The sequence below is a fragment of the Malaclemys terrapin genome, chromosome 1 (genome assembly GCF_027887155.1).
Source record: "Malaclemys terrapin pileata isolate rMalTer1 chromosome 1, rMalTer1.hap1, whole genome shotgun sequence".
Lineage (NCBI taxonomy): Eukaryota > Metazoa > Chordata > Testudines > Emydidae > Malaclemys > Malaclemys terrapin.
This window is the reverse complement of record NC_071505.1, coordinates 282,720,190-282,736,936: the sequence shown is the minus strand read 5'-3', so window position 1 is coordinate 282,736,936 and position 16,747 is coordinate 282,720,190.

Genomic DNA, 16,747 nt, shown 5'->3' with positions numbered 1-16,747 from the left:
AAACCTGAAAATTGATAACCCTTGTAATTTCATCCAAGCTAGTCTAAACGTAGATGATACACTTGCTAAAAGAATCCTGTAGATTCATCAGATGTGGGCAAGATGAACAGTAATGCATTTCAGTGTCTAAACATATATTCTTTCTTTACCCTAAAGAAACAGGTTTCAGAGTAGCAGCCGTGTTAGTCTGTATCCGCAAAAAGAACAGGACTACTTGTGGCACCTTAGAGACTAATACATTTGTTAGTCTCTAAGGTGCCACAAGTACTCCTGTTCTTTTTCCTAAAGAAACAGTTAACTACAGTTAACATCTTCCACTGCATTTTTGGAATATCTGTCATTAATCAAACTGCAATGCAAAAGTTATCAATTGTTAGTTAGGTTAGGAAATTAAGTCTTCTATCTTATGTCTGTATATGCTCCCCAAGACCATAGTTTCTGAGCACCTATTAATCTTTTATTTATTTATCCTCACCATACCCCGGTGAGGTTGAAAAGTACTATCCACATTTTACATACAAGGAACTGAGATACAGGGGGACTAAGGCTTACACTGTAAAGATATTTAATAATTGCTCTTCTTGCTATTACAAGACTAAGTGATGTAGACATCTAACTTCCAGGTGATTTAGGAGCCTAAATTCTACTGAATGTCAATGCTGTCTTAATCACTTAAGCCTTGCAACACTGAGTAGAACAATATATAAATGCCACCTTTTAAACAGCTGGGCCTAAATGACTTATCTGAGGTAACCCAGGAAGTCTGTGGTAGAGCAGGGACCAAAGTCCAAGGCCAGCACCCTAACCTCTGCACCATCCTTGTTGTCACACAAAGTTCCAGGCTTTCAAGGTTCTCTTTTTTTCTAGGATTATAAATATTAATACAACATCTTATATGTACCTAGGGCTCAATATATAAAATGTTCCAAATAAATAATGAATCTCTGCCCAAAAGGCAGTACATTCTAAAGACGAGTTGGTTCAAAAGACAATGTGTAGCTGAGTGCTTCATAGAACAAATGGATCTTCCAGATCCTTTTAATGACCATGGTTACTGGGTTACTTAACTTAACATTTGAGCGGATTGGAAATGTACATATTTTCTATGAAAAAAATTCAAAGTTTTATCAGTTTTTTTTCATGTAATTTTGTTGCTTTGGGGGCAGCAGGAGGCAGCTTATAGAGTGTTGGTTTTTTGAAAAAATTAAAAACTTCCTGTTGACGAAGATTTTTCATGAACATTTTTCAACTAGCTTTCCTCACTGCTTGGTTGAGGAATTCCTGGGGAACCATTAACAGATGAGTACAGATGCTAAGTACAGCATTGGCTAGTAATGCTTCAGTTTTTTCAACAAAGAAGCAACAGCTCTTCTGCTTGTAATACTAGGAACTACGTAACCCCCCAGGAATAAATGATGTTTTGTTAGCAAAAATTCTCTTCCCACCCTCTCTAAAATTTACATAGTGGTTATGTGACTCTGCATCACCTTCAATACAACTTTGTATCTCAGAACCACAATGTAGCTTTCAATATTTGAATGCATAAATATTACCATTATAGAATATATAAGCTAATATTAATTGAAGTTTAAGTTTTGAAAAATCAAGGCACAGGAAATCACAAATTAGTGATTTAGTTCAGCAACAAACTTGCCATGTCTCTATTCTGGCACAAGTACAATGCATCTCTGCCCCAGGAGTGCCTTGCAGGCACCTCTTAACTCTCTCAAGTACAAGGTTGTCCCTTACAGGGACTTTCCCCTATGATACCTTTCTGGGGCTAGCCCTTTAAATTTGCCAGCTGCAGACCTAAAAATAGCCATTTTGCAACTGGCAACTGAAGACTTGGTTCCTGACTTGGTTCTTGCTGGTAAGTACTATATGTGTTGTGATTTCCTTTTCATTTATTTCTGAGATAGCATATTCTCACAGTTCTTAAACTGGAAGCTTCAACAAAGTCTGAATGAGGAGTTTGCTATGGAAGATTTGTTGCTGAATTAGGTCTTTGTTCATTTGACAGTGCACTCATGTTTAGCCCTCCCTTACACACTTTATAAATTGAACCCCAAGTGAAGGCAAAGCATACTGAGACTTTTTAAAAACAAAACAAAACAAACAAAATAAAGCTGCTATGGATATCTCTTACCTTATTCATTTGGCTGACAAAATAGAAAAATGGCAACCTCCAATACCTTTTTATAAGATATCATATTTTGGACGAGTTTCTAGATATATTAATCTATTTTTCTCAATCCATTTTCTATTACTTTATTCTCATTTTTTTGGACTTTTAACACTTGTATCAAAATCATAAAACAATCCTCATGGCAATTGACTGACAAATTACTCCTGAATGTTATTTCTCCATTTACATTTATCAGAGAATCCACCTAAGGTCTTAAGTTCAGTATGAGCCAAATTTGTATAAAATACAGCACTTAATACTAACTTCATTTGATACAAAGGCAAACAGTACAGTAGCTTGTTAGTCAGCAATGTGAAATAAATGTCAGGCTTTTTGTCTTGAATTTAAAAGATGTTATTGAAAAGCTTATAAAAATGTAGAGCAAGCTGACTGATATTATTCTAAATATTTAGTCTGTCTGGAAACATTATACTTCATAGTAATTCAATTAACATTCAAAAAGAGAGTTCTGTTTTAATTCTAGGTTTGCATTGTGTATTACATATGTATGGTATATGGGAAGAGTTAGTTTAAAAAAAAAATCCTGGCTGTTTGAGGGAACTGACTAAAGTATATCCCAAAGATGATAAAAAGTTGCAGAAATCAATAAGCAAATCAATTTGAAAATGTTCCAAATCTTTTTTTCAAATTAAGAAGAGAGAATTTAATTGACTAAAGGCTTAAAATATAAAATATTCACATGGTACTTTGTATTGCTGCTTGTTTCAGTTTATTTAATCAAATAAAAGTTTTCAAAGGTACAAAATACCTTGCTATAAACAAAAACATACACTCTGGAGATTAACTGCTCCAGTCTAATCGAAAGTATAAGTGTAATATTCTGAAAAAGAATATTGAACACAAATTGAACACAATGAAACCTTGGGAATCTTGCAGGCTACTGAGCATGTCACAAGCATTAGGATTGGCTAACTGGTCAAACTTTCTACAACAAAACAAGAATCCACTAAAGCTAAACCGTCCTGTCAGAAGGCAAAGGGATAAGCAACACCCACAAACAACTGTGCCCTGGCCAAATTCTGCTGTTTTTCTCTATACCACTTTTCAGATCCAATCTTTGTTTCCTATCAACAGTACTAAAGCCTTCTTCCAGGCCCTGTACATCACACATTCTGATTACCGTAGTGTGATCTTCTCTGATCTCCCTGACAGTCATGACACTCCCCTTTCTGTACGTACAAAATACAGCTGCTAAGAATATCTTCCTGGCCTATCACTCTGTCCATGTTATCTCAACCCCCTCTTTGGGGTTTTCTACTGATCTCATGTCTTCCACCACATCAAGTTGCAGTTTCTTGTCCTCATCTTCAAGGCTGTTCACAGCTCTGCCTCTCTCTATTTATCAGCGTGTCACCTATTGTATCTGTTCTGCCAGTCTCAACCACATGTTTGTGTGTCAGTTACACAACTGTCTTCAATCCTCTTCGTTGTACTATCTGCTTGGAATGTATTTACTAATCTCTAAGACCACAACCCTCTCTTAAGGTTCACTTGTACTGTGACCTTCTGGAAGAAATCACCTGACCAATGAGAGCTATTTTTGGACCTAAAAAAAGGCCTTTAAATAATTCTGCACCATCAAGTTGTGCACATAGGCAGTCTGTGTATTAGTGTAATCTTATTACTACTAGCCTCTTTTATCCTTCCCATTGTTTTTTTCACATTCTCTGGCAGCCTCTTATCTTCAATTAAGCTTGATACTGAAAACATTTTATGCGCATGCTTAACTGTACTTAACTATGAATAGTTCCATTGATTTTTTTTTTAAGTGGTTCTACTCATGGTAGTAAAGTGAAGAGTCTTAGCACTTCAAATCAGGGATCATACCTTCTATGTATTTGTACAGCATGTACCATGCTGAGGTCCTGTTTCTAATGGGGATCGCTGTGTTACTACAACAGAAAAATGTAATAAAGGTAATATAAGTATCAAACCACTTGCTATTTCATTAGAAATTCAGGAATTGTCGTAGTCAGCGACGTGTAAATTTGCTGGGGAGAAAAGGGCAATTTTTAAATGAAGGGTCTCATCCAATTGCTATTGAAGTGAATGGAAGTTGTACAAAGGACTTTGCCTGAGGCAGAAACTAACCACAGGCCACCATTATGTACCAAAACATACAATAGCACCACATGAGGGCAATGTCCTCCTCGATCCCAGTGGATGGTTTTGTATCTGCAGGAACTTCTCCCTGTACTGCTAAGTTTCTTTTTTTGTTAATTTTTTTCCCTAATATGTAGCAGAGGCTCCAGCAAGTCTTGCATCTTGATTTGTATTAAACTGCAGTTCTCCTGGGACTGCAGCACTACACATTGGATCCTGGAGGTGGCAGTTTCTAGAAGTGACCAAAGCAGTCCAAGATGAGGCAATGTGGGAGCCAGGAACAATGTAAGGAAAAAAAATACTGGAGGGAGCCAACAGCCGTGATGAGTGATTAGGAAGACAGCAGCAGAATACAGGGAGAAATTAGCAGCAAGTGACAGGGTGATTTAGGAATGAATACAGGAAGAAACCAGAAGAAGGGGGATTTATAAAGCAGAGACTATAATTGTCTGCAGTGGAGATAACACTCCTCACTCCCAGTATGAATTGCCACTGCATTACCCTGACACCATAGCTCTGTCATTAATCCTTTACTTCAGTAGAGCTCAAAGCCTGGAAAGGAAGAGGAAGAATTGAGATGTTCTTTTGCTTTTTTAGCAACAGCCAGCAGCACTCTTATTCCAAAGCTTAGTGCTACTATTCTGAATGCACCCTGCATATTCACAAAAGTGGCCTCTAACATTAGACCTCAATGCAGACATCACCAGGGAAACTTTTATATACAAAACAGTCTTGTGACACCATTACTGATTATTGGTTTCAAGGGAATACCCCATGATAGTAGTAGTTACAATGGTCATTAATAAATAGTCAACACTTTCCAAGTTACTTCACTGGATTGCCTGAGATACTGCACTAAAGCCCTATATTGAGGAAGATAAGATACCATGGGGAGTGACTTACTAAATCTTGACAATTTAATGGTGACTACTGGATTCATTATGAAGATCATCATAGCCAAAACATAATGACTTGAGGGATTTTTACCATCCACTTCTCAGGAATCCAAGTGGTTCTTAATATATTATCCATTGGTTGCCTATTTTTGGAAGTAGTAATCCCCCTACCGTCTTCTTGTATGTACATTTTGTGCACACAGAGATTAAATTATTTTTTGTGTTTAAAAGCAAGTGTGCATACTTGAAAAATTCTAACACTGATATCTGCAAAAGCCATTTGGAGAAGTGGGTTTGGAAGGTACAAATTCTACTACTTTTAGGTGAGGAAGTTTAGGAATTTTCATGTATGTGCATGTCCATGTGTGTGGATATGCAGTTTTGTGTCCTATGGCTGAGAATGGAAGTCATAGAACTGTAAACTTGTCCTGTAACTGTTTTGTGTTTCATGAGTGTATGTTCTTTGGGGTAAGGGAACAAGACTATTTCTGTTTGCATGGCACTTAGCTCAAAAGGGCACTGACTGTGATCAAGAGTCTCAGGAAACTACAATAAGTTAACATTTAATAATATGTAGATATTACTTGCAATTCAGAGGCCCAAAAGTTTTTCTGTTACTGCCACTCACTGGGTCATGTATAAAAGTAGGTTTTAAACTCTTGAGGACAGAAAGTGTGCCATGCTTATTTTATTTGCACGTTAGGGATCAATTTTGAAAATAAATATATTAATAAAAATTTATAATATAATAAAACCACTTAACTTCAACTTTTGAACTCTATCACTATCTTTCACAAAGACAGGTTTAAGAAATAATGCTCCCAAAGGATGTGACATCCAAAGGGCTTGCCAGCACTGCTGGAGAGATGTGCACTCTGAGGAACTTAACGTGTAAATAATGCTTCTAGGACTGCTATAAAAAAGCTACTCCAAGGGTCTGGTAAACAGGGAATATCGGTGCTTCATTTTAAAAATCTAGATTGAAAAAATGGGGCTTTATTCTCCTTTATATCTTTATTTGAAAATGTTATTCTTACTGGGTACCATAAAACACAGTATAGTTGTATTATACCACACACATGGTGGTGGTGACACATGCATATGATAAATTTCATAGCCATATAATAAAATACATTTGTCATTCACCTTTAAATTCCTCACCTGCACTATCCAAACACTTTTCTTTGGAACTACTTCTAGCGTTCCAAACCCCCTCAGGAGATCTTGAACAACACAGACAGAATTGTGAATATTACAAATACATATATAAGTTGAAATCGACATGGTAACTGATGTAGTTAACTCATGTAAATTAAGTTAGTTGTATAAGTCATAGCATGAATTGTATATTCAATGGCAATCAAAGTTCTCAGTTCTAACAATTTGAAGAATATGACTTATTTATCAAGCATTTAATTGGCAATGATGTTGAATGATGAATAAATCTGAAGTTTGAGATCTGTTCACAAACAAATTGAACAGAAAAAAATATAAAACATATCAGTTCTTCATTGTAAATTATTTGTACAACTCTCTCTGGGATAGAAGAGAGAAACTTCTTCCAGGGCTCCATCTATTGAGTGCTCTGCCAGAAATTACCCAATCAGTGGATCCTCATATTATTTTTCAAAGTTGTTTTATTTACCCTAATTGAGACTACAGTGGGTACAGAAAATACTAATCAACAATTCCACTTCTTTATTGTGAGGTGAAAGAAAAGTCTGTTGGCCTTCAGTTCCACCAACTTCTCAAACAGTTGTTGTTCTTATTCACAATCCAAATTCCATTCTAGTACCCTCCCCTACATCAGAGGCATTGACTTTCCACTTTCCTCTGGGGTGCTTGACCCCCACTCTGCCGCAGCCCCACCCCCACTACCCCACCCCTACACTGGCTCTGACCCCACCCCTCTTCTTCCCACCCCCATTCCACCCTCTCCTCTGAGTGTGCCCTGCCTTGCTCTGTTCCCTCCCCCCTCATGGAATGTATATGTGAATTGAATATATACAGTTTACAGTAGTTACATTTCAGAGGGGCTTTCTGCAAAGATTACAATACTATACAGCAAGTGAAGTATAATCAAATAAAAAAAATGTGTAAGATTATGGAACTATTTTAGATCTGCTAAAATGTGCCGATGTCTTATATCCTTCAGTGGTGTCATTCACCACTGAAGAAGTTGATAAATGCTGAAGTCAGTTGCATGGTTAGGAGGAAATAATGCACTTGTGGTAATGGGATCTGCTCCCCATTGCTCCTCCCATGGCTTGGGTAAAGAGCACTAGAAGTGCTTTCATTTGGTGTCTAAAGTGGGCTGTAGTCCACGAAAGCTTATGCTCTAATAAATTTGTTAGTCTCTAAGGTGCCACAAGTACTCCTGTTCTTCTTTTTGCGGATACAGACTAACACGGCTGCTACTCTGAAACCATACAGAATGGAATATCAGATTTATATACAGTAATGTGCCTCCTCCATGTCTCCCTGCTATATAGCCTAACTTGCCTTCCAGGAGCTAGAGTTGCCCGGGCAGCCCTGTATCCTATAGTCATTAGAGCTCCCAGATGCTCGGAAGACTCCCTTCTCAAAGAAGTTCCCCTCATGTAGTAAGTGGTACTGAAACTGACAGTACAATTTGCCCTTACAATGTAACCTCTGCAGGGCACATACAGCTTTTTAGAAGCAAATAATATGTGTATGCTTGTGGTGCTGTACAAATAAATACATGACTCCTACCTAATAAACACACCTACTAATTAAGGATCTGATCCAGCTCCTATTACAGTCAATAGAAAGGTTCTCATTGAAGTCAATGGGAGTTGGGTTCAGGTCTTAACTGCAGCCAACATCTGCAGGAAAGAAGGGGATCTCTACAGACAAATCATTCTGCAATTCTGAATGTTGTGTTTGTCACTTGGATAGTAAGGGGCTGAATGTTCCACCAATTCCCAGGCAGCCAAAATGAATCCTGTTGGAAGATGTTTTTTGTTCGTGTTGTTTGGAAAAATAGTTAGAAGTATTATGTCCCTTTGATATAATTTTCTGCTCCTTAATATTGCAATGGTGATTATGGATAAAGAATCTCTCTAATACTTGGTTAACTTGACTTTAGAACATAAGAACGGCCATACTGGGTCAGACCAATGGTCCATCTAGCCAAGTAGCCTGTCTTTTGAAAATGGCCAATGCCAGGTGCTTCAGAGAGAATGAACAGAACAGGCAATCATCAAGAGATCCATCCCCTATCAAGTTGCAAGATATTTGTTTAAAAAAGATGTATGTATTGTGTTAAATCAAATTCCATTCCTGTCTCACCATTGGGGAAGAAGTTTGAATAGACCAAAAGGGGGATGGTCAACTCTGGGGGAAGGGAGGGAAAATCTTGAGTCCAGACATGCTGGAGCTTAGTCACTCCTTGTGCCTCAAATTACACGTGGGAGTGTGCCTGGGGATGGGAGGGGCTTCTCTGCCTCTCATTGGCCAGCCACGGAGGATGAGGGGAGCTGAATAGTTCCTCCTTTTCAATTTAAAGCTTTTCTGGGCATCTGGGTCATTACTTCCTCACCCTCTCCCTGTGGTTGAGGTAGACAAAGCGGTGTATTGAGGATGCTCGAGGTTTGATTGATCACCTGTTTTGGGGGATCAGGAAGAAATTGCTGGCAGGGATGTGGAGGGTTTTTCAAGTTCCTCATATCATTGTGAAAGTACAGTGTAGGTTAAAATTTCTATTCTTACTCCTTTTAAGTTATGAGGTACTACAGCAGTGTTTCCCAAACTTGGGATGCCGCTTGTGTAGGGAAAGCCCCTGGCGGTCCAGGCCAGTTTGTTTACCTACCCTGCCCATAGGTTCGGCCGATCGCGGCTCCCACTGGCCATGGTTCGCTGCTCCAGGCCAATGGGGGCTGCGGGAAGTGGCACGGGCCAAGGGATGTCATAGCTTGTGGCCAGAATCCTGTGTGGAAGAAGGCTAAAAGAGTCGGATCCCAGAGGTAAATGAGGTCCATGACATGTTGTTAGATCTTTTTTCCTGTAAGGTAAATGGGAGACTGGAAGTCTTGGTATCCTCTTCACAGTGGGGAAGGCACAAGAATTCAGAAGTGATCTGTGTCCTAATGATAGCTGAAGAAGACCTACTTCAAGTTGTTGATTATATAGTGAGAGCTTTGTATCCCTGGACTGAACTCCGTTAAATGCTTGGTATGTGACAGGGGATGGGCAGATAGTGCCCTCACCATTGTAACTTTAATAAAATTGCAGCCTCTTTCAAAATCCATTCCTGTGCCTTTCATTCACCTGTGTATCCTGATTTAAGCATTTTCATTTGAGCTCTTGTTTTTTGATGAATTGAGCCCAAATATTATTCTGTGGTATTAACCAGGGAACTGCAGAGACAATAGATGAATTGAAGTAAATGTACTATTTCAGTTTCTGTGAAGGACTTCATTCAGTATTACGAGTGTTTGATATAAATATAATTCCAGAAAAAATCATTATTTTATTAAAATAGTAGATTCTTCAGAAGAACATAAGAATAGCCATATTGGGTCAGACCAAAGGTCCATCTAGCCCAGTATCCCGTATTCCAACAGTAGCCAATGTCCGGTGCCCCAGAGGAAATGAACAGAAGAGGTAATCATCAAGATCTGTACCCTGTCACCCATTCCCAGCTTCCGGCAAACTGAGGCTAGGAACACCATCCTTGTGCATCCTGGCTAATAGCCATTGATGGACCTATCCTTCATGAACTTATCTAGTTCTTTTTTGAACCCTGTTATAGTCTTGACCTTCACAACATCTTCTGGCAAGGAGTTCCACAGATTGACTGTGCATTGTGTGGAAAAAATACTTTCTTTTGTTTGTTCTAAACCTACTGCCTATTAATGTCATTTGGTGACGCTTCGTTCTTGCGTTATGAGAAGGAGTAAATAACACTTCCTTATTTACTTTCTCCACACCAGTCATGATTTTATAAACCTCTATCATATCCCCCCTTAGTCGTCTCTTTTCCAAGGTGAAAAGCCCCCCCTTATTAATCTCTCCTCATACGGAAGCCATTCCATACCCCTAATCATTTTTGTTGCCCTTTCTTGAACCTTTTCCAATTCAAATATATATTTTTTGAGATGGGGCGACCACATCTACATGCAGTATTCAAGATGTAGGCATACCATGGATTTTTATAGAGGCAATATGTTATTTTCTGTCTTATTCTCTGTCCCTTTTATAATGATTCCCCACATTCTGTTCACTTTTTTGACTGCTGCTGCACATTGAATGGATGTTTTCAGAGAACTATCCACAATGACTCCAAGATCTCTTTCTTGAGTGCTAACAGCTAATTCAGAACCCATCATTTTATATGTATAATTGGGTTTATGTTTTCCAATGTGCATTACTTTGCCTTTATCAACATTGAATTTCATCTGCCATTTTGGTGCCTAGTCACCCAGTTTTGAGAGATCTTTGCAGTCTGCCTGGGACTTAACTATCCAAAGTAATTTTGTATCATCTGCAAATTTTGCCACCTCACTTTTTACCCCTTTTTCCAGATGATTTATGAATATGTTGAATAGGACTGGGTCCAGTACACACCCCTGAGGGACATCACTATTTACCTCTCTCCATTCTGAGAACTGACCATTTATTCCTAGCCTTTTTTTTCATTTAACCAGTTATCAATCCATAAAAAGACCGTACCTATTATCCCATGACAGGTTACTTTGCTTAAGAGCCTTTGGTGAGGGACCTTGTCAAGGGCTTTCTGAATATCTAAGCACACTATATCCACTGGATCCCCTTGTCCACATGCTTGTTGACTCCCTCAGAGAATTCTAGTAGATTGGTGAGGCATGATTTCCCTTTCCAAAAACATGTTGACTCTTCCCCAACAAATTATGTTCATCTATGTGTCTGACATTTTTGTTCTTTACTATAGTTTTAACCAGTTTGCCCGGTACTGAAGTCAGGCTTACCAGCTTGTAATTCCTGGGGAGTACCTCTGGAGCCGTTTTTAAAAATTAGCATCACATGATCCTCCAGTCATTTGTTACAGAAGCTGATTTAAATGATAGGTTAGAGATGACAGTTAGTAGTTCTGCAATTTCACATTTCAGTTCCTTCAGAACTATTGGGTGAATACCATCTGGTCCTGGTGACTTATTACAGTTTAGTTCATCAATTTGTTCCAAATCCTCCTCTAATGACACCTCAATCTGGGACAGTTCCTCAGATTTTTCACCTAAAAAGAATGGCTCAGGTTTGAGAATCTCCCTCACATCCTCAGCCATGAAGACCAATGCAAAGAATTCATATAGTTTCTTCACAATGGCCTTATCGTCCTTGAGTGCTTCTTTAGCATCTTGAACATCCAGTGACCCCACTGGTTGTTTAGCAGGCTTCCTGCTTCTGATTTATTTAATTTTTTATATTACTTTTTGAGTCTTTAGGTAGATGTTCTTCAAATTCTTTTTTGGCTTTCCTAATTATATTTTTTACATTTCATTGGCCAGAGTTTATGGTCTTTTCTATCTTCCTCATTAGGATTTAACTTCCACTTTTTAAAGGATGCCTTTTTGCCTCTCATTGCTACTTTTACTTTGTTGTTTAGCCACAGTGGCACTTTTTTTATTTTCTTACTATGTTTTTTAATTTGGGGTATACATTTAAGTTGAGGTTCTATTATGGTGTCTTTGAAAAGTTTCCATACAGCTTGAAGGATTTCACTTTTTGTGCTGTATCTTTTAATTTCTGTTTAACTAACCAACTCATTTTTGTGTAGTCCCCTTTCTGAAATTAAATGCTACAGTATTGGGCTGCTGTGGTGTTTTCCCCATCACAGGGATTTTAAATTTTATTATATTGTGGTCGGTATTACCAAATGGTCCAGCAATATTCACCTCTTCAACCAGATCCTGTGCTCCACTTATGACTAAATCAAGAATTGCCTCTCCTCTTGTGGGTTCCAGGACTAGCTGCTCCAAGAAGCAATCATTTAAGGTGTCAAGAAACAACAAAGTTCATTTAAAATAGAAATGTTGACATTGGTGCTGCTATTTCATTAAATCTTAAACAATGCTTTATTATTTTTGAAAAAATCAGCTTTTGGTCTGTTACTTGGTCTTTAAAAAATTTAGATGTTAATTATACTGTATGTGCAAAAAGCTCAAAGGCATTACGCTGGTAAAGCTTGGCAGAAACCCAATAAACCCATTTCAGTCTAAAGCACCATCAAGGGAACTAAAACAAGTGTATGTCAGTATGTTTAATAGTGTAGCCTAGGGGGACATAACACTTGCTCTATATGGGAAGAAAACAGCAGGCCTTTTCACTAAAAATGAGACCGAGAAAAAACTTGTGATTGCAAAGCAGAAAACCATATTGCTGATAAGACAAAAGTGTAAGAGGTTTACCACAAATTCAAGCTGTGCCTTTCCCAACTAAAATTTCATATTAATTTGCACGTCTGTTTTTTAGTTGCACAGCTAGCAGGAACTGTGAAAAAGGAAATTAGTTGTTCTTTTTCCAGAGACTCTTCACAGCAAACTTCTCGCATTGCTTTTTTTCTCTTTGAGCTGAAATATCAGACTCTGATTAGCTGCTTTATCTGCTCTTCTTATTTACAATAATAAGAGAAGAAAAAGGAGAGGCACTCAAATTAGCGCCGCCTTCTGAAAATTTGATTGAAGACATTTTTACATTAAGATTCTGGATACAGTTTCATGAGACCAGATTCCTAAACTAATAAAATGTGATATTTTGAGAAATTCTTTCCCTACACAGGTAATGGGTTAAATTATTTATTTTGCCCATTTCATTAAATTGTTCTTTACTTTCATTTTGATCATAACTCTCAACCCAGACCTAAAAGAAAAGAGCACAGTTGTGCTCACAGCTTGATAATTTCAGTACAGTTACCTCTGGTAACAGGAAGAAACATACTTGACCATCAGGGCCGGCTTTAGGAAGTGCGGGGCCCGGTTCGAATAGTTTTGATGGGGCCCCGGCAGGGATGACTCACCCAGCGGCGCTCCGGGTCTTCCGCAGCACTGAAGGACCCGCCACCGAAATGTTGCTGAAGACCCGGAGCTAGTGAAGGACCTGCCGCAGAAGTGCCAACAAAGACCTGGAATGCCGCCGGGTGAGTAAAAATTAAAAAGGCGCGTAAGTTAGGCGCTCTTCTTTAGGGCACGGGACCCGATTTTGGGGAATCGGCCTAAAGCCGACCCTGTTGACCATAAAGGCTTTACAACAGTAGTGGGCAACCTGTGGCCCGTGGGCCGCATGTGGCCCATCAGGGTAACATTTTGTTGACCTTTGACCGTCCACAGGCATGGCCCCCCGCAGCTCCCAGTGGCCGTAGTTCACTGTTCCCAGCCAATGGAAGCTGCAGGAATCGAGGGACTTATGGCTATTTTGAGTTTCTGGTATGGTGCAAATGGCCAGAGCTTATAACTGAATCTGATCCTATGGGTGCATAGGAATTATTGTTTGGGTGTGCATTGAGCATTTCATGCAGGAATCTGAAAGTGCTTTCCCAATATAAATTTAATCAAATCGCATAACCTCAGGAAGGTAGGGCACTACAACTGCATCTATTTTACAAATGCATAAACTGAGGCGCAGAAGTTTGTGACCTGCCCATAGTTACAGGGTGAGTCAGTGACTGAGGGCTGGGAATATCCTTTGGGAATTCTTACTCTTCTTCCCCTTTCCTTAACATTAGACATACATTACTTCCTACCATGTCTCTCTAGTATATGGAAATAGAAACTTATCTAGTACAGCAGCCCATACAGGGGAAAATGTCTACTTACACTGAGAGATGGAGAGAAAGGGAGACTGAGAGCAGATACATGTATTAGTTAGTAAAGTAAAGACAAGCAGCTGTAGATATAATATACCTTTTTCATAATACTGAATTTAAAAAATAAGCATTTAGCTCCTGTAATGTACTGTGAGATGTCTGACTTCCTAAATGGGTTCAAGTGTAACTTACTGTTACCCATCACAAGGTCATTGCTGTATTTAAGAGCCTTGCAAAAAAAGATAATTGATTGAGCTGATCCAAGTGCCTTGCTCATCTCACTAGACCTATTTCTCAGCTGCCCTAGGTTAATCACCAAGTCCGCCACATGCTGATGTCCTCCATTACATCATAATTAGAATTCAGCAGGCAAAGCTGGGGAAAGCTGGCAAAATTATTCATATTTTCCTTCTAGGAGCCAGATGTTGCTGAAAAGATTTCATTTAATTGTGTGATAGATGCAGTAATAGTGTCCATATGCAGAGAGCTGATAGTGACATTGATAACAGTATAAGGAAAGTGAAGTGAGGCATGCTTCTTGGCTAGTTAATTATGATTATTCGTTTATGTGAATCATCCCATTTCATATTACATTTGAAGTAGATAGAGAAAGTATTAAGAATATGCAAATGTAAAACTACTTAAAATAATTCTGCAAATGTAAAGCTGTGCTCTGTAAAGTTAAGGCTGCTGAAGTGTTTTTATTTTTTTATTTCCCCCCCCTCCCCCTTATCAACAATTAAATAACCACAGCATTGATATCTTGTTGGGATATAAAGAGCTCTATATGGTGACATTAAATATGATTTGATATACAAAACATCTGCATTATATTTCTGAAGTAGAAGATATCATTACTGTTTGATGTCCATAAGAAATAAGTTATAGGTAGATATTGAATGCTATGGAGATGAGTATCAAGTGGTAGGGTCGATCTACAAACATGAAGTCAAGGCCATTATTTAACTTGAGGGATATTTAAAATATGGAATTAGTGGACCAAATTATATTCTGGTGTAAGCAAGTACAACTCCCAGTGAAATATATGGCCACTTATATTTATTAAATCAACTTTCATTCTGGTATTAGATTTTGAATGTTATCAAAAGTATTTGGAAATTATGCACTTGAATTCAAAAAGTAGTAACTTGTTTTTAAAAAATAAAATTTTAACAAGAAGATGAAGGCAAATTTCTAACTTAAACAATACTGATTTCTTGAATAGTGAATACTGTTTTTATTTTTTTAACTCACCGTTCAGGAGAGAGTTGTTTGAAAATATGAATAAATTGATTAATACTGCTCCTGAGGATTATTGTCTACTAATATTAAGTAAATTTATCTAAGTGGAAAATTTGATTAAAAACAAAATATGGATGTAAATGGAAACAAAAATATTTGTGAAATTCTTTTTGCTCTAGTAAAACAATAGAAACTTGGTAATACTTTGTATGACTCTTTTCAGTAGATCACATTGGGCAATACAGCTCGTTAACATTATCTTTGAGTGAGTATGTGCAGTCACAAATGTAGGTAGTGTTTTGTTTGGTTTTGCTCTTTGACTGAAATCTTCTGAGCTCCACCTCACCAACAAACAACAGAAATTAGTTGGCTTAGAATGGGCCAACTTCAGTAACTAGAGAGCTGTTTTTGACAGAGAAAGAAACTGTGTGGCTCAGAGTTTGGAGGTGTTTTCCCAAAGTTCTGATGTGCTGCTTCTGTGAGTTAGAAACTGAAATTTGCCTTTGCCATCTAATATTTTTGCTTAGGAATAATGTACATGCTTTTAAATAAATTACATTGTGATACAATCCAGTGCTGGTGCTAGCTCATTGGGGGCCCTAAGCAGGAATATTTGGGGACCCCCTGCATGCACAACACATACTAATAATGAATGGGGGTCCCCTTGAGTCAAGCAGTTGCTTAGTGTGCTTATGCCTAGCACCGGCTCTGATACAACCCTTTATATCTGTTAATTTATTTCTCTCCCAATTAGGAAATGACCTGTCTCTTGACCACTTGAAAGACATCATATTATAGTTACACTTTAAAAAACCAACAATTTAGTATTGCAGTAGTGCCTAGGAGTTCCAAACATGGGACTAGGACCGCAGGGTGCTAGGCTGTACTAACATAAAACAAAAAGAACTACAGACAGGAGAGCACAAAGAAAAAAAAAAAAGAGAGACGATAGTGCCCAGTGTGCTGTAGGCTTCAGCGGATCAGAAATCTCTCAACCCATAATATGATTGCTTGGTTAGTCAATCTGGATTCTTCAACTTCTAAAAAAAGCAACCAAAAAAATCCTATCAGATAATTGGATGTTATTTTCACCTAGCACATTCATAGATCAGTTTCTCAGAATCTCACAATATAAAAGCTAGACAGTAGTTTACATTCTGAAATAGAAGAAATGTCTTAGCAAGCCTTAGTAGTGCTTAATAGGCCACAGAGTCTCACTTTTGAACGTAAGGTCAGAAATAGTAGCAAAAATGAACTTGGACAGTTACTTTGGATGTTGATTAATGTTGCAATTACTAAGGTAGATATATTGTCTGAAGAAATACTGTAATGATTGGCCTCTGCGAATTTCAGGTGGTGAAGACAGAAATATGCATATAAACTGAGCTCCATTAGGCCAGAAGACTTGTGACATGCTGAGGGGTATAATGAGAAATTGAAAACCTTCGTTTTCATTACCATGGGGTGTTCTGATATATTTCCTTAATATATATTGTGACT